At 34.9% G+C, this 14,148-nt stretch overlaps 1 protein-coding gene across 5 annotated transcripts in view; it reads right to left on the bottom strand.

Moving 5' to 3' along the window:
- Window positions 1-14,148, bottom strand: part of Yaf2 (YY1 associated factor 2) — a 71,855-nt gene that overhangs the window by 3,958 nt on the left and 53,749 nt on the right. The gene's annotated exons all lie outside the window — the stretch shown is intronic.

Below are 14,148 nucleotides of genomic sequence, written 5' to 3'. Positions count from 1 at the left end.
GTCTTTTGAGATTTAACTACTTACTCATTTAAAAAGAATATTGAGAAACTACTGCAGGACTTACACAGAAGTATTTTAAATGTCTCATGGATTCACCCTTTGGTGCAAGATAAGCTATCACCATATTGGCCAAGGATCACAAGTATAGAACTTGGGCCCCTAAGGCCCTTAAGAGAGAAAGAAAGGCAAGGTGTGGGAGAGAGCAGAGAGGGAAGAAGTATGGACAACAAATAAAAACATATTTCAACATATAGTTTACGAAAAATGGTAACTCCATTGATTAAAAAATCCTTATCCTATTGTAGGTAGTATAGTTTTAAAAAAATTTTGTTGTTGTTGTTGTTGTTCTTCTTCTTCTACAGCAAGACAAAACAAAATACTGAGAAAATACTGCAAAATCTAACATTCAAAGCTAAAAGGAAATAGGAAACAAGATTTAAAACAGATTTCAGGAGACCAATCATGAATTTTGTTTAGAACCTATACAATATGAAGTACTGGAAGGACATCCAGGACAGATGTCTAATGCATAATTTAAAAAATAGGATTGACAGAAATCAGGGTTAGAGAGCTAGATCTAGAGATCTAAAGATCAAAATAAAAGTGTTATTGAATGTATGGTTAAGTAATGGTTGACTTGTAAGGAAATGAGCTTAAAAAAGAAAAGGATTAAGGTAGTGATGCTCAAATTCAAGGTATATAAAAATCTCCTAGAAGGCTTGTTCAATTTGCAGAGCCCTATAAGCAGAGTTTGATTCAACAGGCATTGGGGTGGAGCTAAAGGATTTGTATTTTTAACTAATTTCTAAATTAAGCTGATGTCTCTGGTCCAGGGACCATATTAAAAAGAAGTTTAAAGAATCTGTGCTATATTATATTTGGTGAATACTGAAGAGTAGTCTGAAAGCAGAGAGCAACAGAAAAATGAAGGGGGAAAGAAAAAAAAAGGACTGAATAAATAGGAAAATATTCAATAATGAAAAGCTAAGGAGCATGATTTACCCTTAAATGATAGAAAGTTTTAGACTTAAATTTTACAAAGTGTCATCAATCTGAAGATATTGTAGGGAAACTTCCAGGAAGCTTCCAGGTAGAAATTCAAAATAAAAATTTAAAGTAACACCTAAAATAAGGAAGCAATAAAGAAGTTAAGTCAGGCGGAAAAAGCAAATGTTGACTACTTAGATGTGCCTTCCTCACTTCTCAACCTACAAATATTCCTTAAGCAAAACATCACAAAATCCATGTTATCATCTAACATTATGTGGGTGAATACTATAGTCTGAATTTTTGTGCCCTTACCCCAAATTCTTATGTTGAAACCTAATCTTTAATGTGATAGAATCAGGAAGTGGGGAGGTAATTGTAATTAGGTCATGAGGACAGAGCCTTCCTGCATGGGATCACCACCCTTATGAAAGAGGCCCCAGAGAGCAGCTCTGTCCCATGCACCACGTGAAAACAGCAAGAAAACACCATCATATGAAACAGAAAGTGAGTCTTTATTGAACACTGAATCTGCCAATACCTTGCTTAACCTTGCTCCTTTCGGCTTCCCAAACTGAGAAGTATATTTTTTTTGTTCATAATCTACCCAGTCTTTGTTATTTTGTTATGGTAACCCAAAAAGACTAAGACAGTGGGATCAAGGACAAAACAAAAAGAAATTATTCTTAAATGTTGACAGGTGGTAAATAGAAAATTAAGTAAGGAACAAATGGGGTGTTAAGAAAGAATTGTAATGTTAACTTTACCATTTCTTCTGGGCTATAAGCACCACAAGGAAAGGGAAGTATCTGCTTTATGCAACATTGTATAATTACTACCTACCTGATACAGTATTGAAAAAAACACTAAATATCCAACCCTTATTTGTTAATGAATGAACGGATGATAATGATCAGATCAGGGTATTGGCATATCTGTCACCTCAGAGGTATCTCATTCAGAAAAGGGGTACTGCCTCAAAGTTTACTAATTGGTCAGGATTAACCACTCACTCTACAGAAGAAATAGAGCAATAAGAATTTAATTTCTTTTTTAGTTGTACTGGAATATGGCTAGAGAAAGAAAGCTTAAAGATATGGCAAGGTTGAAAAAAAAAGAGTTGTTTAGGCTAGTGCCTAATGAACAGTCACTTAAAATTGAGTCATTCTAAAATATACAATGCAACTCAGTAGTTACCATTTTGTCTCACAACTTGTTGTGGATTTTTGAGTTTTCATAATACTATGAATGCCAACTTCACCTATTGCACTTTGTACTGTCATTCCTTCTATCTCAAAAATTAAAGCAAAATGAATTTATAAAAATGTCAGAGTAAATAAAACTGCAAACATTAAATAAATTCATATTCTTTTGAACCCAGAATAGAAATTGAATTAAAGTTATTTGTTATAATAAACTGTACAAAGTTTATTTACACCTACTTTATTTACTGCTGCCTTTAAGTAAAACTCAAATAGTTTTCTAACCTCAGTACCTAAAATTAAGATTTTCAGGAATTTAACTATATTATGCTATAATTAGGTACAGAATATTTTATAACATAACCACTCCCTCCCCATCCCTCCTCCATCAATAGTTTCTAACTGGTACCCGTCTGTTGTGACAGTATTCCTCAACATCTCCCTCCCATTTTCATATAAGCAGGGATAAACCTAATTTCCAGATTCAGAAATCTTACAATATATTGCCACCAGGTTTTTTTCACACATTTCTATGTTCAGAATCTTCCTAGAGTCATTTTTCCTTTTTTAAAATGTCTTATCAATCTGAAATTAAAAGTATATTAGCAAAACTAAAAAATAAATATTAAAAAAAAGTCATGGGGCTGGGGATGTGGCTCAAGTGGTAGCGCACTCGCCTAGCACACGTGAGGCACTGGGTTCGATTTTCAGCACCATGTAAAAATAAAAGATATTGTGTCCACCTAAAACTAAAAAATAAATATTTTTTTAAAAAGTATATTAGCAAAACATAATTTACTTCATAAAACCATAAAGCTGAGTTAAATAATTTATGTTAAGTTCTTCTAAGGTATTACACTCTTGGTGTAACTTATGAATAGAATACTCATTAAATGTACATTCTTGGGCTGGGGTTGTAACTCAGTGGTAGAATGCTTGCCTAGCATATGTGAGACACTGGGTTTGATTCTCAGCCCCATATAAAAACAAATAAATAAAATAAAGGTATTTTGTCTATCTACAAAAAAAAAAAAAGTATATTCTCCTAGGTGGCAAAAACCAACATGGAAAGAACACATAGCGGAACTTGTCAGGGGGGAGACTAGAACAAAGAGACAAGCCAGAAAACAACCACATCAAACTAGAAATGACATAATAGCTATAAGGATCTACACTGTGGTATAGTTAGAATGGAATGGAAACAGTGAACCTCATGACAGTTATGTACCTGGATACAGAAGGCTAAAGAACACACAGACACACACACACACACACACACCTGCCATTAAAGTGAAGGAAATAAGGGAATCTGAGAGAGTAGTACAGCAAGCCAAGAACAGTTCTCTGAGACTCACCAACTTGTTAGATATGCTGAACTTGGAAATTTTGTGACATGAAAGAAAAGCTAGAAGCATGAGAATAGTGATGTGATAAGTAATCATGTAATCTCTATACTAGTATTGTTTGTTGTTTAAAAACTTACACCTGAATTCTAGGCCTGGCTCAGTTTGGGGGGAAAAAAAACAAAAATTGTGTTTACATGTGTGTGTGTAGTTTAAGTATTGAAATGTCTGCTGCTTTCTTAGGGCTGAATGAACTTTAAAAATGTTTCACTGAGGACAGTAGGAACATAAGTTTATGGTCTTTTTACAAATTCAGAGTAACATAATGTTCAGTGATAAGGAGTTGATGTACAATAAAAAGATCATCTATCTACATAGTAAATAAGTGCTATTTAGCCGTAGCTCAGCTGTATGCCATCATCATCCACTTACTAAGCTATGGGAGGATTAAGCTGTAATTTGTGAAATATGGTATTTACAAATTTAGGCATCCTTATGCGTCTTTCATATATATCCCAGAAAGACTGCATAAAGTTTGTCATGTCTATTGACATCTATGTGTGTGTGTGTGTGTATTTTTTTTTTTAAACAGTAACTGGGAGCTGGGGCTGTAGCTCAGTGGTAGAGTGCTTGCCTTGCACTTTGAGGCAGGGGATTTGATCCTCAGTACTGCATAAAAATAAATAGATAAAGATACTGTATCCATCTACAACTAAAAAAATTTTTTTTAAAAAGTAACTGATTCTTTTTTTTTCTTAAAAAAGACAGTACTGGTCTGGGGATCTGGCTCAAGCGGTAGCACGCTGGCCCGGCATGCATGCAGCCTGGATTCGATCCTCAGCACCACATACAAACAAAGATGTTGTGTCCACTGAAAACTAAAAAAATAAATATTAAAATTCTCTCTCTCTCTCTCTCTCTCTCTCTCTCTCTCTCTCTCTCTCTCTTTCTCTCTCTCTCTTTAAAAAAAAAGACAGTACTACTCATAGGTCAGAAAGAAGTAATCTGTTTAATGAAACTAAAATATATGGCAAATTGAAGTAATATACTAAATCTCAATGGGTAAAGAAGACTGAATTAAACCCAAATCTGTTGTGAATCTGGTAATATATTGCTAACAAAAGCCCAAAATTCTAACCAAGGAAAGATTTATTTTCTTCCACGTTTTTTAATTGGTGCATTGTAGCTGTACATAATGATAGGGTTTGTTGTTACATATTCATACTTGCACACAACATAATAATATAATTTGGCTGGTATCACTTCCCCCCTCCCTCCACACTTCCCATCTCTTGAACCCTCTACTTCTCTCCCTTTGATTTTCATGAGATTCCTCTCCCACCACTTTTCTTCTCCTTTTCCTCTTTAGCTTCTGCATGAGAGAAAACACAGGACCCTTGACTTTCTGAATATGACTTATTTTTTTTAACATAATCATCCCTACTTCCATCCATTTTCCTACAAATGGCATAATTTCAGTTTTCTTTATGACTGAATAACTCTATATTGTGTGTGTATGCATGTGTATATATCACACACCACATATTCTTTATTCATCTGTTGATGGACACCTAGACTTGTTCCATAGTTTGGCTATTGTGAATTGTGCTGCTATAAACATGGGTATGCATGTATCACTGTAGTATGATGACTTTAATTCCCATAATCAAGATAAGATTTTATAAGAAGCCACCTGTTTGACAAATGTATTGCACACTCACAGTACCAGGCACAGGTAAGGTGCTGAAGATTAACCACGGACAAGACAAAACATAATCCCTGCCCTCCTGAAATTTACTTAGCATATGGAATTTACTTATCGCAAACAAAAAATAAAATAAAATGAACCACACAAAATAAAACCACTAAAAAAAACTGTGCTGTGATTAGAAAACCAGAGGACTTACAAAAAACAGCCATATAAAAACTTTTGTCCTTTAACCACACTATGGAACTTGGAAATCTAATATTTTATCATGTTATGAAATTTACAGAATAAAGGAACAATAAATCATGTTTTTAAATTTTTTTATTTAATTTTAAGATTTTAAAATACAGTAAACCCAATTTGTAATATCATAATAACTTGGCTTGGGAGGTACACCATTGTACTTTAGCATGAGATAGGCTATAGGACCTCATCACCCTTCATGGCTATCAAAATCCAAGTCCCTTACATAAAGTGACATGATATTTGCATATAACCTAAGTACCTCCTCTTATATTTTTTTTTGGCAGGGGATGGGGGGAATTCCATGGACTGAACCCATAGTTTCATGGAAACACCTGAGCTATATCCTGATCCTCTTTTTTATTTTATTTCAAGACAGGATAGGGTCTCCCTAAATTGCCAAAGCTGGCCTCCAACTTGCAATTTCCTGCCTCAGCCTCTTTAGCAGGCTTTGTAATATGCCCAGCAATATCCTCCTATCCTCCTATATTCTTTATATATTTTTACTGAGGATTGAATCCAGGGGCACTTTACCACCAAGCTATATTCCTAATCCAATTTTTAGATAGGATCTCACTAAATTGCCCAGGCTGGCCTCCAACTTGAGATCCTTCTGCCTCAGCCAGGAATTACAGGTGTCCACTACTAGCCCTGGCCTCTCATATACTCAAACATCTCTAGGTTACTTATACCTAATAAAATGTAAATGTTATGTAAATAGTTGTTATATTGTAATGTTTAAAAAATAATGACAAGAAAATAAAAAAATCGTACATAGTCAGTACAGAGGCAATTTTTTCCCCCTGACAATCAATCCATTTGGATTCATGGGTGCAGAAGGGGGACTACTTAGACCTGAAGTGACTAAAGGTTTTCTTTCTTTTTCAAATGATGTTAGGAATTGAATCCAGGGTCTCATGCATACCATCCACAGGTTCTACCACTGAACTACACCCCCAGCCCTAAAACTTTTTTTGTTTGTTTTTTGAATTTTCTCAAATGTGAACTAACTCCTCATCAGCTGTCAAGTTTACTCCTAGGAACATATACTGTAAATGTGGATTCCTGGTTTCTGGTTGGTTGGTTGTTTTTGTTGTGTGGGTTTTTTTGTTGTTGTTGTTGTTTTGGGGGGTTTTTTTGTTTTGTTTTGTTTTGGTACCAGGGATTGAACCCAAGTGCACTTAACTACTGAGCCACATCCCCATCCCTTTTTAGTGTTTTGTTTTGAGACAGATTCTCAGCAGGTTTGCTTACAGCCTCACTAAATTGCTACAATTTGAACCTACAACCCTCTTGCCTTAGCCTCCTTAGCCATTGGGATTAAAGGCGTGCACCACTGTACCACCCCTTCCTGATTTCAAATACATTTGAAATAGATTTTAACTTATCTTTACTTCCTCTTCCTCTTCCTGCACTTCCATCAGCAAACATTCTACTTTGGAAAATCGTGACTGCTCGTAATTTTGAAAAGAGGATAGCTGAAATTTTCTTTGCTCCAAAATTACCACTTTCATTTTTAGATGAGGTATAATATCTACTGTCAGTTCTTATGAACTGTATCAAGTAAACTTTTGTGCCCAAACATATAAAATGAAAAAATATCAGTTCTTAAAGAAAAACAGAATGGTCCAAGTTCTCATTTCAAAATATTACATAATAAAATACTTTTCTATTCTTGCAACATGGCCTGTTCCCAGCATTGGAGCTACCCACACCTTTCCCTTCACACTCCTCAAGCAGCCTATTGGGCAAATAAAAGTATACACACATTGCCACAGTCTGGCTGGGCACAAATCACGAGCCACTCAAGCAGGAACAAAATTTATTTCCGAACTCCCCAGAACGCCACCCACGTGGCCCTTCCAGGGACCCACACACCAACCGGAAACTCCCTCCTCCAGCACTTCCCCAACCAATGCTAACTCTCCAGGAATCCCCGCAAGAACTCCAAAGTAGTGGGCTGAGGTGGACAGTAAAGGTCTAATATACAATTGAATGAATTCAGCATCATCTTAATGGCTGGCCTCTCAACCAATACTATTGGCAAAATGCCAGGAGCCATTCCGACTTGGCTGTGGCTCTCAGCAACACATCTCTTTAAAATGAACAAACAAAAACCAAAAAGAACAGGGCCTAGGATGTAGCTTACTGATAAAAAGTATTTCCTTAGTGTGCATGAGGCCTTGGGTTCAAACCCCAGCACTCCCCAAAACAAAATTTTCTGTTGAATTACTATTTATATGAGAATGTATATATATTTGGTCCTCAGAAATATTTCTTCATTTATCAACTCTTGAGTTCGAGAAAAACTGACCTAGGACATTATCATTTGAAGACTCATAATCTGAGATTTCCCTTATATGGTTAATTTTGACATTATAATCTTGGGTGTTAATCTCAATCTCTTTGTATTCATCTCCTAATTTATTTAATAACTGTGAAATAGCTTACTTTGTTGATTTTCTTCTCTTTGTCACTATAAACTATTAATGAAAAAATGTGAATTCTCAAATGTGTTCATAGAAAAATTAAAGGATAATAGAAACAAAGACTACCAAAACAGCATCTCTAGACTTCTTTGCTATTTTCTTAAAAGATGATAACAATAGCTATGAGCTATTTCACAACTGCATCAACCTTTTATTCTACCATTTTTCTGGTTTTGTACTAGTTTGGTCTTTTTAAAAATATATAGTTGGGAATAACTGATAGGTAAAGATGAAAGAAATAATTTCTAGGATGATGAAATAGCAAACTAATCCATGACAGAGAAAAAAATAAAATTACTAAAATCCTATTTACTATACATATTAGCCACTAAAAGTCCCAAAAGATCCACATAGTAATTATAAAAAGTAAGCAAATTTTCTTTTCATCCTTTGAAGACTTCAAGGAAAGAATAAAACATAAAAAACAATCCTGTTTATACAGAACTTCTCAAAATGAACTCAAGAGCTAAAACTGGGCCGGGTTTAACAACAACAACAAAAAATCATTTGTGCATCTATAAACTAGAAACAATACACATTCTCTAAAACTATTCTTTAAATGCCACCATATTAGAATAACTATTTTTGGTTCTCTTTTTTGTTTTCTTTTTTGCAGTACTGGGAAATAAACCCAAAGCCCTGCATACTGAGCTACATTCCGAGTCCTTTTTATTTGGAGGCAGGCAACAAAAAGTAAGCAATAATTTAGTTTTATCCAAAATAGTCGGGGCTGTGGATGTGGCTCAAGCGGTAGCACGCTCGCCTAGCATGCGCGCGGCCCGGGTTCGATCCTCAGCAGCACCACATACCAACAAAGATGTTGTGTCCGCCGAGAACTAAGAAAAAATGAATAAATGTTAAAATTCTCTCTCTCTCTCACTCTCTCTTTAAAAAAACAAAAAAAAACAAAATAGTCTAATATTTTAGAGTAGGTAAATGTGTTACTTACATACTTAATTTTTAAAATAAAATCAACTGATTTCTTATAATTCTTACAACCAATAAGCAAAAGAGCCAGGACTAGGTATATTATTCCTGTCCATTTCTAGATACAAAAATCTCATATCTGGCTATGCACGGTGGCACAAACCTGTAAACCTAGCCCACATGGGAAGCTGGGGTAGGAAGATCACAAGTTCAAGACCAACTCTGGCAACTTAGGAGACTCTATCTCAAAACAAAACTTTTTTTTTAAAAAGGGGCTATGGATGTAGCTCACTGGTAGAGTACTTGCCTAAAATGCCCAGGGCCCTGGGTTCAATCCCCTGTACCAGAAAAACAAACTTAAATCTCATATTTGATGGAAATCCAGTCATTTTCTATATACTAGTATCAAATCAGTTCTGTTCAACAATAGGAACAGTCCTCACAGCATTGCAAATGTTCATTATGCTGATTCCCAGGTCCCATTCCAGTCTGAAGGAACCTGACTCTCAGGCATAGGACCCAAAAACCTGTATTTATCAGCAAGTTCTATGATTCTTTTAAATAAATAAATGTTTTAAAACAAGCATTCAGGCTCCTTAACAAACCAGCCTCTAACTGAATTGTCAACGTTAATGTTCTCTGTGGTTTTTGCTACTCCAAGGCACGATGCTCTTTCTGTGTTTTAGCTGTATAGAGCTGAGGAAGTCCTTATAAATATAGTAGTCCTTCCTGATACTTGGGGAATATGTTCCAATACCCCAGGGGATGCCTAATACTGTAGACAGTACTAAACCCTGTATATCTGTGATAAAGTCTAACTTATAAATCAGGCACAGTGAGAGATTAACAATAAAACAGAATAATTAGAATAATGTACAATAGAATAACCAGAACAGATTACAATAAAATTTATGTGACTATAGTCTCTCCCTCTTTCCCAAAATATCTTATAAGATTGAAATAATTTCAGACCATTGTTGACCATGTGTAACCTAAACTACAGAAAGTAGAATCATGAATAAGGTTGGGACTACCATAGTTAAAACAACTATATCTTTTTATTTCACTTTGACTCTTAGGAAGCATTTCAATTAAAGTAACTTAGAAGTCTGGGGGAAAAAAAATAGAGACAATTTTCTTAAAAGTTGTAAGTTGCTATAAGTTTGTATAAAGTTATCAATACCACTTATAGTCTTTGTCATAATAAATAACAGGCATACAAAATTATGAATTATCATGATTTGGAATATTTTAAATTCATCCATTATAATCTATATGGCCACTAAACCATGACGACAGCAGGAACCATCAACAGATGGAATAAACCCTTCTCAAATGTGCTTTGACTAAGGCATGTGTATGCTACAGGGGTGAATTAATTTATATGCCACATGATTTTGTGAGCCATGTGGGTTCCAATGGGGGGAAAAAAAAAAACATCTAGCACAGTGCTAAGATATCCTTAACTAATGACATAGTTCAGAGACTGAAAAACAGAAACCCAGAAATAGCAGAAATATTATTCTGAGGTTTGCACAGTAATAAACTAATCAGGCATATACCCAAGAGAAATTAAAACATATTTCACCTAAACACTTACACACAAAGGTTCATAGCAACATTATCCGTAATTGCTAATAAGTGGAAGTAATCAAATGTCCATTAACTTATGAATAGATAAATCAAATATGGCATATATTCATAAAATAGGATATTATTTAGTCACTAAAAGGAATGGAGAATTAGCAGATGCTACAACACGAATAAATCTTGAAAATATGTTAATTGAAATAAGCCAGTCACAAAAGACCAGATATTGTATGATTCCATTTATATGAAATGTCCAAAATAGGTAAATCCAAGAATAGTGAGTAGGATCTGTAGCAGCCCAGGACTAATGGGTTGGGGAATAGAAGGGATCTGCTGGTGGATACAGAGTTTCTTTTTGGGCCAACAAAAATATTCTAAAATTAGATTGTGGTGATCTAAAATTAGATTGTAGATGCACAACTGTATGAACCAACTAAAAACCAATGAATGGCATACTTCAAATGGATTTTACAGTATGTGAATTGTATCTCAATAAGCTGTTTTTAAAACTACATTTGGAGCCCCGTAAACTAAAGAGAGACAGAGCTTTAGTGCCAACCAGACTACAAAGGGTTAACAAGGATCTTAGGATGCACAATAGCCAAGTTAATCAATCAAATGTCTTGGATTTCTTGCTCCCCTTCCCCTCAGACACCATGCTAACTTGGCCTCAGTGTCTTCCTTTCCTAGGCTTTCTGAAGTACATCTTTAGATGGATAGCATGCTCTATTTGTTTCATTTTTATGTGGTGCTAGGGATCAAACCCAGTGCCTCACACATGCTAGGCAAATGTTCTGCCACTGAGCTGCAGCCCCAACCTGAGTGTCTTTTTTGACAGATCAGATTCTGAGATTTTATGATAGAAAATCAAAATAAAATGAAGTTAAAAGAAAATATGAAAGAAGTTTTGCTTTGTTGTAGGGTTGGAGAGGGTTTGAAGAGTATGAGAACAAAACTATGGTATGAGGGCAGATGTGGAAGACAATTATTAAAAATATTTTACCCATGGGCTGGAAGTGTAGCTCTGTGGTAGGCTGCTTGCCTAGCAAGCATTAGTCCCCTTTAATTTGATCCCAAGTACCAGACAAACAAAAACTTATTTTGCCAGGGTTGTCTTTTTTCAACAAGCTTGAAAAAGTATTTGCTACTTTTTTTTTTTAATTTTAAGTGAATTAATCTGCAAAATATATTAATTAGCTTAAGTGGGCTTCCCGCTATAAATGTTAAAAATTTATATAACATGCTATTTTGATTTATTTTGATTTGTTTGTACTGGAGATTGAACCCAGGGGGTTGCTGTACCATTGGGCTACAACCCTAGCCTTTCTTAAAGTTTATTTTGAGACAGGGTCTAAGTTGCTGAGGCTTTCTCTAACTAGTGATTCTCCTGCCTCAGTCTCCTGAGTTGCTAGAATGACAGGCATGTGCCATCAAACCTGGCTATTGTGTTTTTAATTTTTTTAGTTGTAGATGGATACAATACTTTTATTTATTTTTTTAATGTGGTACTAAGGATGAAACCCAGTGCCTTACACATGCTAGGCAAGTGCTCTACCACTGAGCTACACCCCTACCCCTATTTTTTTTTAATGGTAAAAATATTTAGAAAAGAAATGTGCATTTGCAGGACCCCTGTACAATCTCTGCAGAATCATAGTCTTGCATACTCCTGTACTTTGTACTTGTCTTTTTATGGTTGTTTTCTCTTTCCCTACCATCTGGGATCTAATCTCTAAAGATTAGATATTACCTACTTTTGTATCCCCAGCACCTAATACAAGCACATCTTACATGAATTAGATGCTCAAGAAACATCTCTTGATATTGATGATCATAATAAATATAATGTGTAAATACAGCTGTTAATCATGTGAACACTTACTTAAGTGCCAACTTTCAGAGATCCATTCGTGAAAAAACTGTTTATTCCACCTTGTTTTTAAGTCACTACTTCTTCATGAAAATGGAATGATTTCAGGAACATCTTTACTTTTTCATAAAAATTGATTACTAAAAAGCCATAAGTCATTTCTCCACCTACAAATATCGAAATTATTTCTGCTAATATTAACACTATTTGACTTTCATAAAAAAATCAAATATATAGTAGCAATATTTAAACTATTATTTTTGCAGCAGAATCATGCTAACAAAATTTTATAAGAATTCTCGATATATAAAACTTAAAAAAAAAAAAACTTACACATGAAGTTGAGGTATCGATCTCTGAGTCCCCACTTACTTGGTACCTATCCTACATCTCTCAGTAATCTCAGGGGTGATTTTGTGGAATACAATTCGAAAACTGCTGATCCAAGGTAACCACACTGTAGCAATTAAACTTATCCCTCAGGTTCAATACAGTTCTCCTTCTTGTCAATTGCCTAAGTATACTGACAGAATGCAAGGAAGAATCTCTTTTGCTATTTCAAGAACCTATGCTGGAATACTCACAAGAGTTTTTATTCCAAGGCCTACTTATATTGTAATTTTTAACTCTAAACACTTTTATAGAAGACCAGAACACAATTTTCCATAAATTCCTGGGAAATTACGTGGTAGTAAATAAAGAAGACTCCATTCCTTGGCACTGGAATAGTCCTTGGTGAGCACACACAAAATACATTACTTATATCAGGTTTTTTAAAAAATATATTTATTTTTTAGTTTTTTTAGGTGGACATATATCTTTATTTTACATTTACATGGTGCTGAGGCTCGAATCCAGGGCCTCACGCATGCTAGGAGAGTACTCTACCACTGAGCCACAACCCCAGCCCCTTAGATCGGTTTTATAAAAGCTAAGATAGTGTTAAGCAATTAACTCTGAAAACTCTCTATCATCCTTAAACAGCATCCCAGAGTGGTATTAGCTTTTTACTTAACTTGAATAAAGAAAGACAATCTTCAGAACTATAAATAGGACACTCTCAATTTTCCTTTCTCTTAGCCAAATAAACATCAAGTCCTTTCAAAGTTTCTTTCCTATTTTGGAACAGTTCCTCCTTATCATTGCCACTAATACCATCCTATCCTAACTTCAAAGCAGCCTCTATACTGCCTACCTTAATCTTTACCTATTCTCCCCTTCAATCCAAGATTACTTTTCCTTGCCTCAGTATATTTAAAAATGTTTATTAAGCACTCATTATATTCTAATCATTGTTTTAAGTATTAGGGACAGAAAGTAGACAAAACTTACTATTATTGTGTTCCATTTTACCAAGGGTAAACTTAATGTTTCACAGATAAAAGAGAAGCTATGCAACTAAAATACTTCATCCTATCTATATTCCTAAGTAAACCATCCCTCTCTGCCCACTAGGTACCTTGTCCAGGACAACTACATCAGCAGCATAGATGAAAAATAATTATGTGAGTGAAAGAAGCCGGACAAAAAAGAAAACATATTGTATGAATCTAAGTAAAATCATAGAACATGCAAACTAATGTATATGACAAAGGAGATCAGTGGTTGTCTAGTGATGGGGATGAAAGTCAAGGTAAGCAAGGGACGGGGGTAGGAACTGAAAAGCAGCATAAAGAAACTTCTGGGGACGAAAAATAATTTCATTTTCTTGATTGTTATGATGGTTTCATAGGTGTGTTTACATGTCAAAACGTATCAAAAATGTATGCTTTAATTGTGCAGTTATTTG

Source organism: Urocitellus parryii, chromosome 5 (assembly GCF_045843805.1).
Source record: "Urocitellus parryii isolate mUroPar1 chromosome 5, mUroPar1.hap1, whole genome shotgun sequence".
In the NCBI taxonomy this organism is placed as follows: Eukaryota; Metazoa; Chordata; class Mammalia; order Rodentia; family Sciuridae; genus Urocitellus; species Urocitellus parryii.
The sequence above is the reverse complement of the archived record's forward strand: the minus strand, read 5'-3'. Positions and strand labels throughout refer to the sequence as shown.